This window comes from Macaca thibetana, chromosome 20, assembly GCF_024542745.1.
Source record: "Macaca thibetana thibetana isolate TM-01 chromosome 20, ASM2454274v1, whole genome shotgun sequence".
In the NCBI taxonomy this organism is placed as follows: domain Eukaryota; kingdom Metazoa; phylum Chordata; class Mammalia; order Primates; family Cercopithecidae; genus Macaca; species Macaca thibetana.
The window spans coordinates 66255806-66270499 of record NC_065597.1 but is presented as its reverse complement, the minus strand read 5'-3'; the positions used below and the strand labels follow the sequence as shown (position 1 = coordinate 66270499).

The 14694-nt window shown below is 41.1% G+C and overlaps 1 protein-coding gene across 1 annotated transcript in view; it reads right to left on the bottom strand.

Moving 5' to 3' along the window:
• Window positions 1-14694, bottom strand: part of TMEM114 (transmembrane protein 114) — a 996508-nt gene that overhangs the window by 873091 nt on the left and 108723 nt on the right. The gene's annotated exons all lie outside the window — the stretch shown is intronic.

The window sequence follows — 14694 nt, the reverse complement described above, 5'->3', positions numbered from 1 at the left end:
ACTTAAATAATATTTAATAGTATATTTAACTTAATATACCCAAAACATTAACATTAGCCTTAATACAGCCTAAGTATTAAGAGGCAGAATTATTTCAGTGCCCTGCCCTGAACATTTTCTATGCTCTGCCAATTTAATTCTCCTTTCCGCAACTCCTGGCAGCCACAGATCTTTTACTGTCCTTACAGTTTTGCCTTTTTCAGAACATCACAGAGTTGGAATCATCCAGAAAGTAGCCTCTTCAGACTGGCTTTTTTCACTTAATAATGTGCCTTTAAGTTTCCTGCATGTCTCCTCATGGCCTTTCATTCTTTTTTGTACTAAGTCTTTGAAATCTGGTGTGTATTTTACACTTAACACCCATCTCCACCTGGAAAAAACACATTCCAAGGGCTCGATGACCACATGTGGCCAGTGGCTACGGTGCTGGACAGTGTGGGCAGGACTAGATGGTCCTCAGTGCACCTCTGAGCATTAGTTGCTGTGACAACTGTGAGCTCAGGGCTAAAGGCACAAGCCAGGTATCACTGTGGAGTTACCAAGGGACAGACAAGAGGATCCCAGCACCTGGGGGTCTATTTAATGGCGCTCCCAAGGTGGGAAGGTTGGTCATGATTTCTGAAGAATGGAAAGTTCTGAGTGTGCAGGTATGAAATAAAGGTAGTGGCAAAACTGATACCCCAACATTTTCCATCTTGTTAGACACATTGATGAATTTTTTGCCAAAGGATATCAGGCACAAGGAATTTCAGCCTCCATTTCACAAAACTGTGTTAATATGGCAGAATCATCTTCCAATTTAATGATTTGAAATTGACCTCTTAGCTGTATGAAACTGAAAAGAAGCAGTTGTATTTCCATCTTCCCAATTATGGTAGACAGCATAATAGCTCCCTAAAGATATCTACCTTGAAATTCCTGAAACCTGTGAATAGGTGACCTTGTGTGGCAGTAAGGACTAAGTTAAGAATCTTGAAGTGAGGAGATGATGCTGAATTATTGGGTGGGCTCAAACGAATCACAAGCATCCTCATAAGAGGGATGTGGGAGGGTTGGAATCAGAGGCGATATGATGGGGGAGGCAGAAGCAGGACAGGGTAGACAGCGAGAGAGACACAGAGAGATATTTAAAGACACTATGCTGTTGACCTTGAGATGGAGGAGGAAGCTAGGAGCCAAGGAATGTGGGCTGCTTCTAGAAGGTGGAAAAAGACAAAGGAAACAGATTATCCTCACACAGCCTCCAGAAGGAACTTTCAAACTTTCCCAACATCTTGATGTTAGCCCAGGAAGAGCTGATTTAGACTTCTGTTCTCCAGAACTGCAAGGAAGTACATTTGTGTTGCTTTAAGCCATTACATTTTTGGTAATTTTTTACGGCATCAATGGGAAACCAATATACAAACCAAGGCTTTGAATCACAAAGCCATGGGACTTCTTTGCTCCTGGGAAGAACTGGCAAGACTTTATTTTCTGACTCTAACTCCCTTTGGGTTGACAGAGATGGGCTTTCTAAAAGGGGAAAAGCCTCCAGAATTGGAAGAGATGGGAGTTTACTGGGGAGTGTTTTGGGGCTCAGCACTTGCTGCGAGTGAGGGAAGCAGGACCAGGCAGAGGGAGGAGGTGAACTGTTAACATCATAAGCTACCTGGGGCTGGGATGATCCCGAAGGCCCTCCCACCTGGAGGGGAGGGGGCTGGGTCATTGGATATAGGCTGCCCCTGGGGTGGAAACTTTGGGTGAGGCAGTGCCCTTCCACCGGGTAGGTTTAACTCCTGAAGAAGAACTTGCCCGAGTTGTTTGTCAGCCAGTAATATTCTCAGCAGCTGGGGGAATGAGCACTTCAGTCTTGAAGGGAGATCTGGGTGGTGCACATAGCATGCACTATGAATATCAACTTTATAGGGTAATTAAGAGGGTTAAATTTGACCAAATGCACCAAGGGATTGGCATAGAGTATGGCACATACTAGACTTGTTCCCAGACCAAACCGGGTGTTGGACTGCTTATTCTTGCAATCCAATAATGAGATGCAGATGAACCGGGGAAGAAGGGAGTTTATTTCTGTAACAGGGTACAGGGAGAAGGCCTGGAAAATATCGCCAGACCAACTCAAAATTACAAAGCTTTCCAAAGCTTATATACCTTCTAAGCTATATGTCTACGTGTAAGCATGCATTCATCTAAAGACATAAGTGATTAACTTCTTCCAGCCTATAACTAAGGTGTGAGTCCTGAAGACCTTCCTCTGGAACTTCAGTAAATTTACTTAGTCTAGATTGGTCCAGGTACTGGGGTGATTACCTTTATCTTGTCTCCCACTAAATGAGAGGTCTGGGGAGTTCCTTTAGACCCCCAGTAAAACTTGTTTGTGGAGGTCTGGGGAGTTTCTTCAGACCCCCAATAGACTTGTTTAATCCCAAATGGGTCCTGTTAAGAATTCCTTCGTTATCTTGTCATGTTTCAAGGCCCAGGAAAGGCCTGGGCACAACTCTTGGTGGGCTTTTGTTACACTCCAGCCTTTGTATAAGGGCACTAGCTCTTTCAGCTTTTAATATTTAACTTCACCAGTCAGTGCTGAGACAGTTGTTATGGAGGCCTGCCTGTTCAGTTGTCAGTGAGACCTGGCCTGCCACAGACTCTTCATAAGTGGTTGTTGATGATATTGTCATTATTATTAGAATTATTCTGATATCAAGAACATTTTTGAAGATGCTAATGGATAAAAGAGGCAATGAGTGAATTCCAAGCAGCCTTAAAGTCCAGGCAATTAAGAGGAAATAATAATCCTCAGTGGCCCTTGAAGAGCCTCTAATCTCAGAGGTGCTGACAATGAATTTGGGTCCTGAAAAAGCCGCCAAATCTGCAAACAAACAAAGCAGTGTTGCTTTTGAAGGGGAAAGTCAGAAGGAAACAGAGGTTTCAACAAAGCCATTTTGCATTTGAACCATCCCTGGTTTATGGTTCTCCAGAGCAGCAAGGACAGGTCTGCAAACACCAGAATGTGCTGTTTTGTTTTCCTTGCGGCGGTTTTATTCTGCATTCTGTATTCTCCCTGGGCCAGATGCTGCCTGTGACTTGACTAATAATTTCCAGCATGAAATGTGCTGAGAGCTTTGAATTTAAACATGATACCTTGAGGTCCCCGTGGCAGGCCCTGTCCCTCACCCTTGGCCCCACTGGGGCAGTCTTTGGATTCTTCCTGGAAAAAGGCCTAGTCAGCAGGATATGCCGCTGGAGACACCAAGAAGTCTATAAAACCCACTGGGAGTTTGTTCTCAAGGTGGCGGCCCTTCTCCCTCACCAGGGAGCTCCGTTAAGCCTGGTCTGAAACATGCACTTGTCAGAGATGGGGATGTGAGGGTCAACCGTGACTCCATGAGAATACAACCTGTTGGTTTACTTTGCCATTGTATCCCTAGAATTTATCATGAGACCTGGTACATAGTAGAACCTCAGTGAATATTTATTTGTTGAATGAATGAATGAATTCTTCCCCAGAAGGTACTGGAAGGCCAGAACTCACCCTCCTGAATTTTAGGGCCCAGGAAGGCAAGTGTGTTGCCAAGAACTGAGACATGACTGTGTGTGGGTTACCTTACGGTGCTTCACTTCCCCTGAGCCCTGGACTGTTGAGGAGTTGTATTATGTGGTTGGTCTCTCCTGCATGCATGTTCTACAGTGATGGAGAGAAAGCGTGCAATGTTCTTTCATACACCAGTGACTTCACACAGACCAATCCCTCTGCCTGGTCACTGTTCCTTCCTCCTCACTTCCCCTTGAAACAGCCTTTGCAAAATTATAACAGTGAGAGAAATCTAACATAACTGACTCCATCTTGCTTGTAACCTCACGCGCTAACTTCCGTTGCTCATTCTTGTGCATAGGCCAAGCTAAATGGAAGGAATTAATTTACAGTTTAACTTCAAAGCAAGGATGACCTTCTCAAAACTGACCCCATCCTTGTTTGGGAACTGCAACCACCTTTGTAAGACTAATGAAAGACCACAAAGTTAGAAATACGGTAGGCACCCGAATTCTTCTAAGATGTAGACATAGACTCTAACCAGTCATTGCTTCTTCTGCTAAGCTAGGACCATAAACAACAGTCAGCCACTATTCCCCAGCTTCTTTTCTGTAATTGCTTACTGCTCAGGAGTCATATAACCGGAGGTCACAAGATTTGTAACTTCCCCAGTTGCTTCTACAGATAACATCGCTATTACAAAAAGTTTCTTATTCTCTGAGGCAATGGAGTCTTGCTGTGTTTCCCAGGCTGGTCTTGAACTCTTGGGCTCAAGCAATCCTCTCTCCTTGGCATCTCAAAGCACTAGGATTACAGGCATGAGCTACCATACCTTGCTTCTACAAAGAATTTTTAAATGCTCCTTTCTCTTGCTCACCTTCTCTGAACTTAATGAGTAGATGTTTTACTTTATTCTTTTGTGTTTATTGTAAATGGAGTTGCTTTCTTGATTTCTTCCTCAGCTAGTTTGTTATTGGTGTATAGAAACACTACTGATTTGTGTACGTTGATTTTGTACCTGCATCAATATTGAATTTGTTAATCTACTCTAAAAGTCTTTTGGTGGCATCTTTAGGTTTTTCTCTGCATGCAATCATGTCATCTGCAAACAGGGAAAATTTGACTTCCTTGTTTCCAATTGGAATGTCCTTTATTTTTTTCTCTTGCCTGATTGCTCTGGCTAGGACTTCCAGTATTATGTTGCATTAGAGTGGTGAAAGTGGGCGTGCTTGTCTTGTTCTGGTTCTTAGAGAAAAAGTGTTCTATTCCTCATTCTGTATGATGTTGGCTGTGGGTTTATCATACATGGTCTTTGTTGTGTTGAAGTATATTGCTTTTATACCCAATTTGTTGAAAGTTTTGTTTTGTATTTTTATCATGAGGGATATTGAATTTTATCAAATCCTTTCTTGCATCTGTTGAGATGATTACATGGTTATTATCCTTCATTCTGTTGATGTGATATATCACATTTATTGATTTGCATATGTCAAACCCTCCTTGCATCCCTGGAATGATTCCTACTTCATTTTGGTGTGTAATCTTTTTGATGTGCTCTTGGATTTGGTTTGCTAGTATTTTGTTGAGAATTTTTGCATCTATGTTAATCAGGGATATTGACCTGTGGTTTTCTTCTTTTGGTTGTGTTTTTGTCTGGTTTTGATATCAGGGTAATGTTGACCTTATAGAATGAGTTTGGAAGAACTTTCTCCCTTTCAATTTTTTGGAGTAGTTTGAAGGAAATTGGTATTTGCTTTTAAAATGTTTGGTAGAATTCAGTAGTGAATCCATTGGTCCTGGGCTTTTCTTTTTTTGGGAAACTTTTTATTAATGCTTTAATCTCATTACTTGTTATTGGTGTGTTCAGATTTTCTATTTCTTTCTGATTCAATCTTTGCAGATTATATTTGTTCAGAAATTTATCTATTTCTTCTAGGTTTTCCAATTTTTTGTATATAGTTGTTTCTAATAGTCTCTAATAATTAAAAAAAAATCTGTGGTATCAATGGTAATGTCTTCTCTTTTTGTTCCTGATTTTATTTACTTGAGTCTTCTCTCTCTTTTTCTTTTCATAGTCCAGCTACAGTTTTTGATTTGCTAGTCTCTAAAAGAACAACTTTTCATTCTGTTTATCTTTTGCATTTTTAAAATCCTACTTTGTTTTATTTTTTTCTGATCTTTATTATTTCTTTCCTTTAATTAATTTTGGGTTTGGTTTATTTCTGCTTTTCTAATTCCTTGAAGTACATTGCTGAGTTGTTTACTTGAAACATTTCTATTTTTCAAATGTAGGCAATTATTGCTATAAAATTGCTTGTTACTACTGCTTTTGCTGTGTCCCATAGATTTTGGTATGTTGTATTTCTATTTTCATTTGTTTCAAGACATTTTTAAACTTTCTTCTTAATTTCTTCATTGACCCATCAGTTGTTCTGAAGCATGTTATTTAATTTCCATGTATTTGTACAGTTTCCAAAGTTCCTCTTGCGGTTGATATCTAGTTTTATTTCATTGTGGATAGAAAATATACTTGATATGCTTTTGATTTTTAAAAATTTGTTGAGACTTGTATTGTGGCCTAAGATATGGTCTATCCTGAAGAATGTTTCATGGGAAAATATGTCCTATTGTTATTAGGTTGTACTCTATCTCCCCCTTTAGATCTATTAATATTTGCTTTATATATCTGGGTGCTCTGGTGTTATGTGCATATATGTTTATAATTGTTATATCTTCTTACTGAATTGATGGATCCCTTTATCATTATGTAATGAGATTGTTTGTCTTTTTTTCACAGTTTTTGGCTTAAAGTCTGTTATCTAAGTAGAGCTAATCCTGCTTGATTTTAATGTTCATTTGCATAGAATCTTTCTCTATCCCTTTACTTTCAGTCTATGTGTGTCATTACAGGCGAAGTGAGTTTCTTGTAGGCAGCATATTGTTGGGTCTTTAAAAAAAATCCATTCAGCCAATCCATATCTTTTAATTGGGGAATTTACTTTATTTACATTCAAGGTTGTTATTGATGGGTGAAGATGTACTTCTGTCATTTTGTCGATTGGTTTCTGGTTGTTTTGTATATCCCTTGTTCCTTTCTTCCTCTTTTTGTTTGTGGTTTGGGATTTTTGTAGGGATAAGGTTTTATTCCTTTCCCTTTTGCATTTGTTGTATCTGCTGTACCAGTGAGTTATATACTTTCATATGTTTTCATTATGGTAGCTATGACTGGCCTTTTGCTTCCAGAGGTAGGATTCCTTTAAACACTTCTTGTGAGGCTGGTCTACTGGTGATTAATTCTTCATTTAATTTAACCAAGGAGGTAAAAGATATCTAAAATGAAAATTATAAAATTCTGATAAAAGAAACTGAAAAGGACACAAAAAATTAGAAAGATATCATATGTTCATGAATTGGAGGAATATTGTTAAAATGAATATACTACCTAAGGCAATCTATGGATTTCTACAGATTCAATGTAATTCCTCTTAAAATACCAATAATATTTTTCATAGAAATAGAAAAAAATCCTAAGATTTATATGGGATCACAAAAGACCCTGAATAGCCAAGCAGTCCTGAGCAAAAAGAGCAAAGCTGGAAGCATCACACTATGTGACCTCAAAATACAGGACAAGTGTATAACCAAAACAGCATGGTAATGGCATTAAAAACAGATACATAGACTAATGGAACAGAATATAGTATCTAGAAATAAATCCATATATTTATAGCCAACTGATTTTCAACAAGGCACCAAGAATGTACATTGGAGAAACGACAGTCTCCTTAGTAAATAGTTCTGGGAAAATTAGATATCCATCTACAGAAGAGTGAAACTACACCCCTATCTCTCACTATACATAAAAATCAACCCAAATGGATTAAAGACTTAAAAATAAGACCTGAAACTGTGAAACTACGAGAGGAAAATGCAGGGGAAATGTTTCTGAAGATTGGATGGCAAAGATTTCATCGTCAAAACCTCAAAAGCATTTAAAACAAAATAAAAAATAGACAAATGCATTTATATCAAACTAAAAAGCTTCTGCACAGCAAAGGAAACAACAGAGTAAAAGGACAATCTACAGATGGGGGGAAAATATTTGCTAACTGTTCATTTGACAAGTGAGTCATATCCAGAATATTCAAAAAAACTCAATCAGTTGTATCCAGAATATACAAAAAAACTCAGTCCAATGGTAAAAAAAATCTGATTAAAATGAGCAAATAATCTGAATAAACACTTCTCAAAAGAAGACATAAAAATGGCCAAGAAGCATATAAAGATGCTCAAGATCAGTAATCATCAGGGAAATGCAAATCAAAACCACACAGAGGTATCATCTCACTCCAGTTAGAATGGTGATTATAAAAAAGACAAAAACAAATAAGCAAACAAATGCTGGTAAGAATGTAGAGAAAAGGGAACTCTTATGCACTCTTGGTGGGAATGTAAATTAGTACAGCCATTATGGTAAATAGCACAGTGTTTTTTCAAAGAACTGAAAACAGAATTGTCATATGATTCAGCAATACCTTTACTGGGTATTTATCTAAAGGAAAGGAAATCACAACGTCAAAGAAATATCTGTACTGCCATGTTTATAGCAGTGCTATTCACAATAGCCAAGGTAAGAAATCAACCTGAGTGTCGATCAACAGATGAATGGATAAAGAAAATGTGCTATATATACACAATGAAATACTATTCAGCTATAAAAAGAATGAAATCCTTCATTTGTGGCAACATGGATGGGCCTAGAGGACGTTATAAGCGAAATAAGCCAGGCACAGGAAGATAAATATTGCATGCTCTCTCATTCATGCAGTGGAAGCTAAATAAGGTGATCTCATAGAGATTGAGAGTAGAATAGTGGTAACTAGAAGCTGGTAAGAGTGGGAGAAAGGAGGAATAGAGAAAGGTGGGTTAATAAATACAAAATTACAGCTAGATATAAAGGAATAAGTTCTAATGTTCTATAGAACTGTAGGGTAACTATAGTTAACAATTAACTCTATATTTTCAAATAACTAGAAGAGAGGATTTTAAATGTCCATAGCACTAAAAGATGAGAATTATTTGAGGTGGTGGATATGCTCATTACCTGAATTTGATTGTCACACATTGTATACGGGTACTGAAATATCACATTGTAACCTATAAATATGTACAATTACTATATGTTAATTAAAAATTTAAAACGTATAGGGAGAGTGTTTCTTATGTAGGACCAGACAGATCATCATCCCAAATGGATTATATGTGGTACTAGATAGCTAGACACAGAAGTTAATTCCATTCCAGGAGAGTTTAGGGAGTCAGTCACTGAGGGTGGAAGTGGAGGAGGGAGAGATCAGGGGAAAAAAAAAAAGAGAGAGAGAGAGGAGGAAGTGGGTAGTTCATAAAGGAAGAGAAGAAGGGAAGTGGAGAAAGAAAAGTTCAGTGAATTCCGTAGGAGGGAGTAGTTTCTCCCTGACCTGGAGTGAGGTGTCATTTACTGTGTTAGTGCATCATTGAGTAACATAAATGCTGTACTCAAAGGGTACAGATGCAGACACACCTATGATGCTTGGATGCATCTGTTTCTGCTCCCTGTTTCTGTCACCTGCACTGAAGTCTGAGGGGTGGAAGTTTCTGGAATACTCATATTAAGAATAACTCAGCATTTGTACAGCCTGGCTTACAATGACCTCATAAGAAATCAGTGAGGTCATCATACTGTCCCTTCTCCCGTTGAAAGGAGTTAGCCAACTTGCTTTAGGCAGACAGTAAGGAAAGGGTCCCCAGAGAACCTCTGACCCACCCACAAGTGCTTACACCAGATATTTTGTGCAGATAGGGAGCTTGCAAAGGGAGCTTGCCTAAACACACCTGCAGTGGAAAATTCCATTCCTTAACACATGTGCAGTAAGGGAAATAAATCAACATGGAGTGGCTAAGTTTAAGGACCCACATGTGCACTGGGAGGATGGGGTGGAGTTGCCAGGAATTTGCACCTCAAACCCTGGTATTCAACTGTGAAGAGGGCGACCAGCCACTGCTTTCAGGACCCCTTTCTTTTCTGAGAGCTTTCCTTTTGCTTAATAAAGTCTACTGCACTCACTCTCTGGGGTCCATGTGCCTAATTCTTCCTGGTCATGAGACAAGAACTCGGACCTAGCTGAGCTAAGGAGCAAAAGTTCTGTATCACCACTAGTGTCTGTTGCTCAAAGACAGAAAAATTAACTTTGTTCAAGGATGTACTAGAGGGTGTGGGGATTGGGGAGATGTTGGTCAAAGGACTCAAAATTTCAGTTAGACAGGAAATAATTTCAAGAGATCTAGTATACATCACAGTGACTGCAGTTAACAATATATTGTATACTTCAAAATTGCTGAGAGTAGATTTTAAGTGTTCTCATCACAAAAATCATGTGCATTGTGTGAGGTAATGCATATGTTAAGTAGCTTAATTTAGTCATTTCACAATATATACACATATCAAAACATCATGTTGTATACCATAAATATATACACTTTTTACTCGTCAATTAAAAAGAGAGAAAGAACACACAGCCACTCAGTTCTGGCTCAACTCCTGAGACAGACATCACTAATCAATCATGGCACTACCTGATCCAATCCTTGATGCAGGCAGTCACTACTAATCAGATGCAGATGAAAGCTATTTGCTACTGGGCAAAGAATAAGACCATGTTGCCCCGGGTGGTATTTCAAGCCATACCCAGCATTATGTAACTCTCTCTCCATCACGACCATTAATTGTTGTTGTATTACTGGAAAACGCTCCCGATCCAGACCCCAAAAGACTGTTCTTGGATCTCACCAAGAAAGAATTTCAGGCTGGTCCATAGAGTAAAGTGAAAGCAAGTTTATTAACAAAGCAAACAAATAAAAGAATGGCTACTCCATAGGCAGAGAAGCCCAGAGGGGTGTTGGTTGCCCATTTTTATGGTTATTTCTTGATGATATACTAAGCAAAGTGTGTATTATTCATGCCTCCCCTTTTTAGACCATATAGGGTAACTTTCTGACATTGCCAGGGCATCTGTAAACTGTCATGGCACTAGTGGGAGTGTAGCAGTGAGGATGACCAGATGTAACTCTCATCACTATCTTGGTTTTGGTGGGGTTTAGCTGGCTTCTTTACTGCAACCTGTTTTATCAGCAAGGTCTTTATGACCTGTGTCTTGTCCGAACTCATGTCTCATCCTGCGACTTAGAATGCCTTAACCTCCTGGGAATGCAGCCCAGTAGGTCTCAGCCTTATTTTACCCAGTCCCTATTTAAGATGGAGTTTCTCTGGTTCAAACATCTCTGACAGTTGGACCCAAGACTTTATGACCCCTGATCATCTTCACCTCCTGTTCATCTCCTTCTTCTCTTATGCGTAACACCTGCTCTGTCAACTCTGCTGAACCCTCCTTGACCAGGAAGCCTTATTTCACCTAGATCCCTTGTTCCTATAGAATTCCTTAGAGCAGGATTTCTCAGTCTTGGCACTATTGATATTTTGGGCATAGAGTTCTTTGTTGTGGGGGGCGTCTTGTGCATTGTAGGCTGTTTAGCAGCATCCCTGGTCTCTACTCACTTGAGGTACCATTATTCCCTCTCACAACTGTAACATCCAGAAATATCTCCAGGCACTGTCTCATGTCCCTGGAGGATTAGGCAAATTTGCCTCTGCCTGAGAACCACTGCTTTAGAAGTTCTTCTTCCACCGTGATACCCCAAGCTGTTTGTGTTGTGAACATGCTTCAAGACCACTGCATTTCATAAGGCAGTAGCCAGGGCAATTGTTTGGAAGTGCTAATCAGATCAGGTCCATTCCCTCTTTAAAATCCATCAGGGGCTTCTCATGGCCCTCAGGATAAAGCTCCAAAGTTCTGCCATGTCCTACCAGGCCTTGTTTTCTCCTCAATATTATCTTGGGCCACCTTCTCCCTGGATCACAAGAGATAGTGCCTGGGTCAGGAAATACTGGGAATTGTACTCAGGTCACAAGTACTTCCTGGGGAAGTACAACAGCTAGTACTACAGATACCCTTGACCTGTGGTAGCAGATGCTGGTGGCATCTCAGTTCCCACATGCTGATGGTTTTCTCTGACACTCTGGGGTGCTCTCTGGCCACTGGGGTACCTTTGACTTGTGCCTTGGGTAGGTGAATATGCCAGAGAACTAATGCCCTAGGAGCAAAGCTCAATGGATGAGGGATGGGAGTTGGTGGATGAGCAGTTCAGCTTCCCTACCCCTGGGTGGGACAGTTCTGAGATGTGTTGCTCAATGTCAACCCACGTGTGAATGCACCCTCTGTTGGCTTTTCAATTTCCCCATCTCATGTCTCACTTTCCCACTGGTGCTAACTGAGATCATCCTCCAACTAACGGACTTGCACCCAGGTTCTGTCTCAGGCTTAATTTATGTGCTCATAGTTGAAGACCAACCAATGGCTGGGCTGAACACAATGTAGACAAGACAGCCCATCCATGTGGCTTGTGAGTCATGGACCTTCGGGATTTCCAGGAGTTCTGAGAATGGACCTGGATGGCATTCAGGCTCACAGGCTACTGGGGCAGCACTGCCTGGGGCTCTGTGGGAGTCTCTGTTACCAAGAACCCCAGGAGATAAGTTCAGAATCTGAGGCAAGCAAGTGTAGTGGTTAGTGGAGAGAATGGACTTGAATGTCTGAGTGTAAGTCCTGATTCTGAGCAAGTTACTTCTCTCACCTCGATTTTCTCCTCTGGAGGATAACCATATGATTGATTTATGGTCCAGAGAGAAAACTGGGAGCATGAAGGGTGTACTGATAATAATTTATGCTGAACCATGGGCAGGAACCAGGATGTGAGAATTCCTTACTCATCTGCTAACTGGGGATAATAATAGAATAGTGCTTTTGTTACTTTTTCAATCTTTGCAATAATCCTATGAGACAAGTACTATTATTATCCTCGTTACAGGGATGAGGAAACTGACACCAAGGGAGATGCAATGACCAGCTCAGGTTCTAGAACATGCTCACATCTAGACACAGTGCCCTTGACCACAATGCTACAATGTGGGAGCAGGAAGGGGGCTGCACTGGTGGCACTGCCAGGTAGATGCCAGCTTTCTGAGCTCTCTGCAACACTTGAGTGTCTGCTGTGTGCCAGCACCTCACCTATGTCATCTCATTTATCCCCAGCACTACTCTCTGCAGTCCAGGCACTGTTATGATCCCCACCTAGCAGACCTAACTATTCAGTGCTACCCTTGCCTGCTTCAGATTCTGAAAACATCTCCCAGTGTTCTTGCTAAAGAGTCTCTGGAAGGGCTCCGTATAATGCCAGTCATTCACCTAGAAGCCCGGGAGCTGTCCTAGTTCCTTCTGAGAACTCCTGGGAATCCCCCAAATCCATTTCTCACAAGCCATATGGATGGACTGAATCGTGTCTACATGAAGCTCAGCCATCAGTGGCCCTTGAATTATAAATGTATAAATTGAGCCTCTTTTATTTTTCAAGGCCATAAAACTATTCATTTAAAGTAGCTCCTGCTCAGCCCATCTTCACAGATAAACATAAATAAATCACGCCACTTTTCCATGAATTATGCATTAAACATACATCTGTAAAACTTCCCCGTCAATGGCAGGACTTTGAACATATGGGGTTTTAATTGGACACTAAATCAATTTTCATATTTCTGTTGATGGAATTAAAAAAATATTCCTAGCTTTATTTAAACTGTCCTTGTTACGTAAGAAAAAATAGGGCCAGGCATGGTGGCTCATGCCTGTAATCCCAGCACTTTGGGAGGCCGAGGCAGGAGGCTCACCTGAGGTCAGGGGTTCAAGACCAGCCTGACCAACATGGCAAAACTCCATTTCTACTAAAAGTACAAAAATTAGCTGGGCATGGTAGTGGGCACCTGTAGTCCCAGCTACTCCAGAGGCTGAGGCAGGAGAATTGCTTGAGCCCAACCCAGGAGGTGGAGGTTGCAGCGAGCTGAGATCATACCATTGCACTCCAGCCTGGGCAACAGAGCGAAACTCTGTCTCAAAAAAAAAAAAAAAAAAAAAAAAAAAAAAAAAAAAAAAAAAAAAAAAAAGAAAAGAAAAGAAAGAAAGAAAAGAAAAAATAAAACCCTTCTTCAGACCCCTGCGATTTTGATACCTGCTGCTTTTGCTCACTTTCCATAATTCGAATCCCAGTCCAAGAACTTATGGAGAGATTAAAACGGTTCTCCAGAGCTGAGCAGCAGAATGTCCACATAGCATCAGAAAGTAAAAGGTGAAAAATAACCGGGTTGCTGAGGAAATATGCACATGTGGGCATTCACCACAGGCACCCTCTGTGCCAAGGCTCCTTGTATGTTTTCACACCACAACCCTTTCCTGGGGATGCCTGAGAGGCAGAGAGCATTACAGGAGATCGCGTAGCTGGTGAGAGGCTGAGCGATGTCTTGCAGCACGGTCAAAGCAGGGGTCTTTTTGCCGCCTCCCCATATGTTATCCTATCTCTCCATTTCAGCCTTTTCTGACCTCACAGCTGCTCCCAGGTGGCCTTGAGGACTCCTCTGCACTGACAGGTGGAGTCTTCCAGGTGAGTGATTGACAGGCATTCATAGAAGAACCAGCCTTGGAACGTCCCTGATGTTTATTTCTTCATTATTTTGATTCCGAGCTTTTGCAAATTGAGGACTCAGCAGCATGAGGATTAGGCAATTTTCTTTCCTCTTGTAATGTGCTTTCCCTGAATTTTTTTTTTTTTTTTTTTTGAGATGGAGTCTCGCTCTGTCGCCCAGGCTGGAGTGCAGTGGCCCTATCTCAGCTCACTGCAAGCTCCGCCTCCCGGGTTTACGCCATTCTCCTGCCTCAGCCTCCCGAGTAGCTGGGACTACAGGCGCCAGCCACCTCGCCCGGCTAGTTTTTTTGTATTTTTAGTAGAGACGGGGTTTCACCATGTTAGCCAGGATGGTCTCGATCTCCTGACCTTGTGATCCGCCCGTCTCGGCCTCCCAAAGTGCTGGGATTACAGGCTTGAGCCACCGCGCCCGGCTCCCTGAATTGGTTCTTTCCAGACAATTATTTGAGGCCTTTGAATCGCTCCTGTAGGCAGGCTGAGGGAGTCAGACAGCACATCTCCATTTTCACAGGTCTTAGGGATTTCTCCATACAAGCACAGAA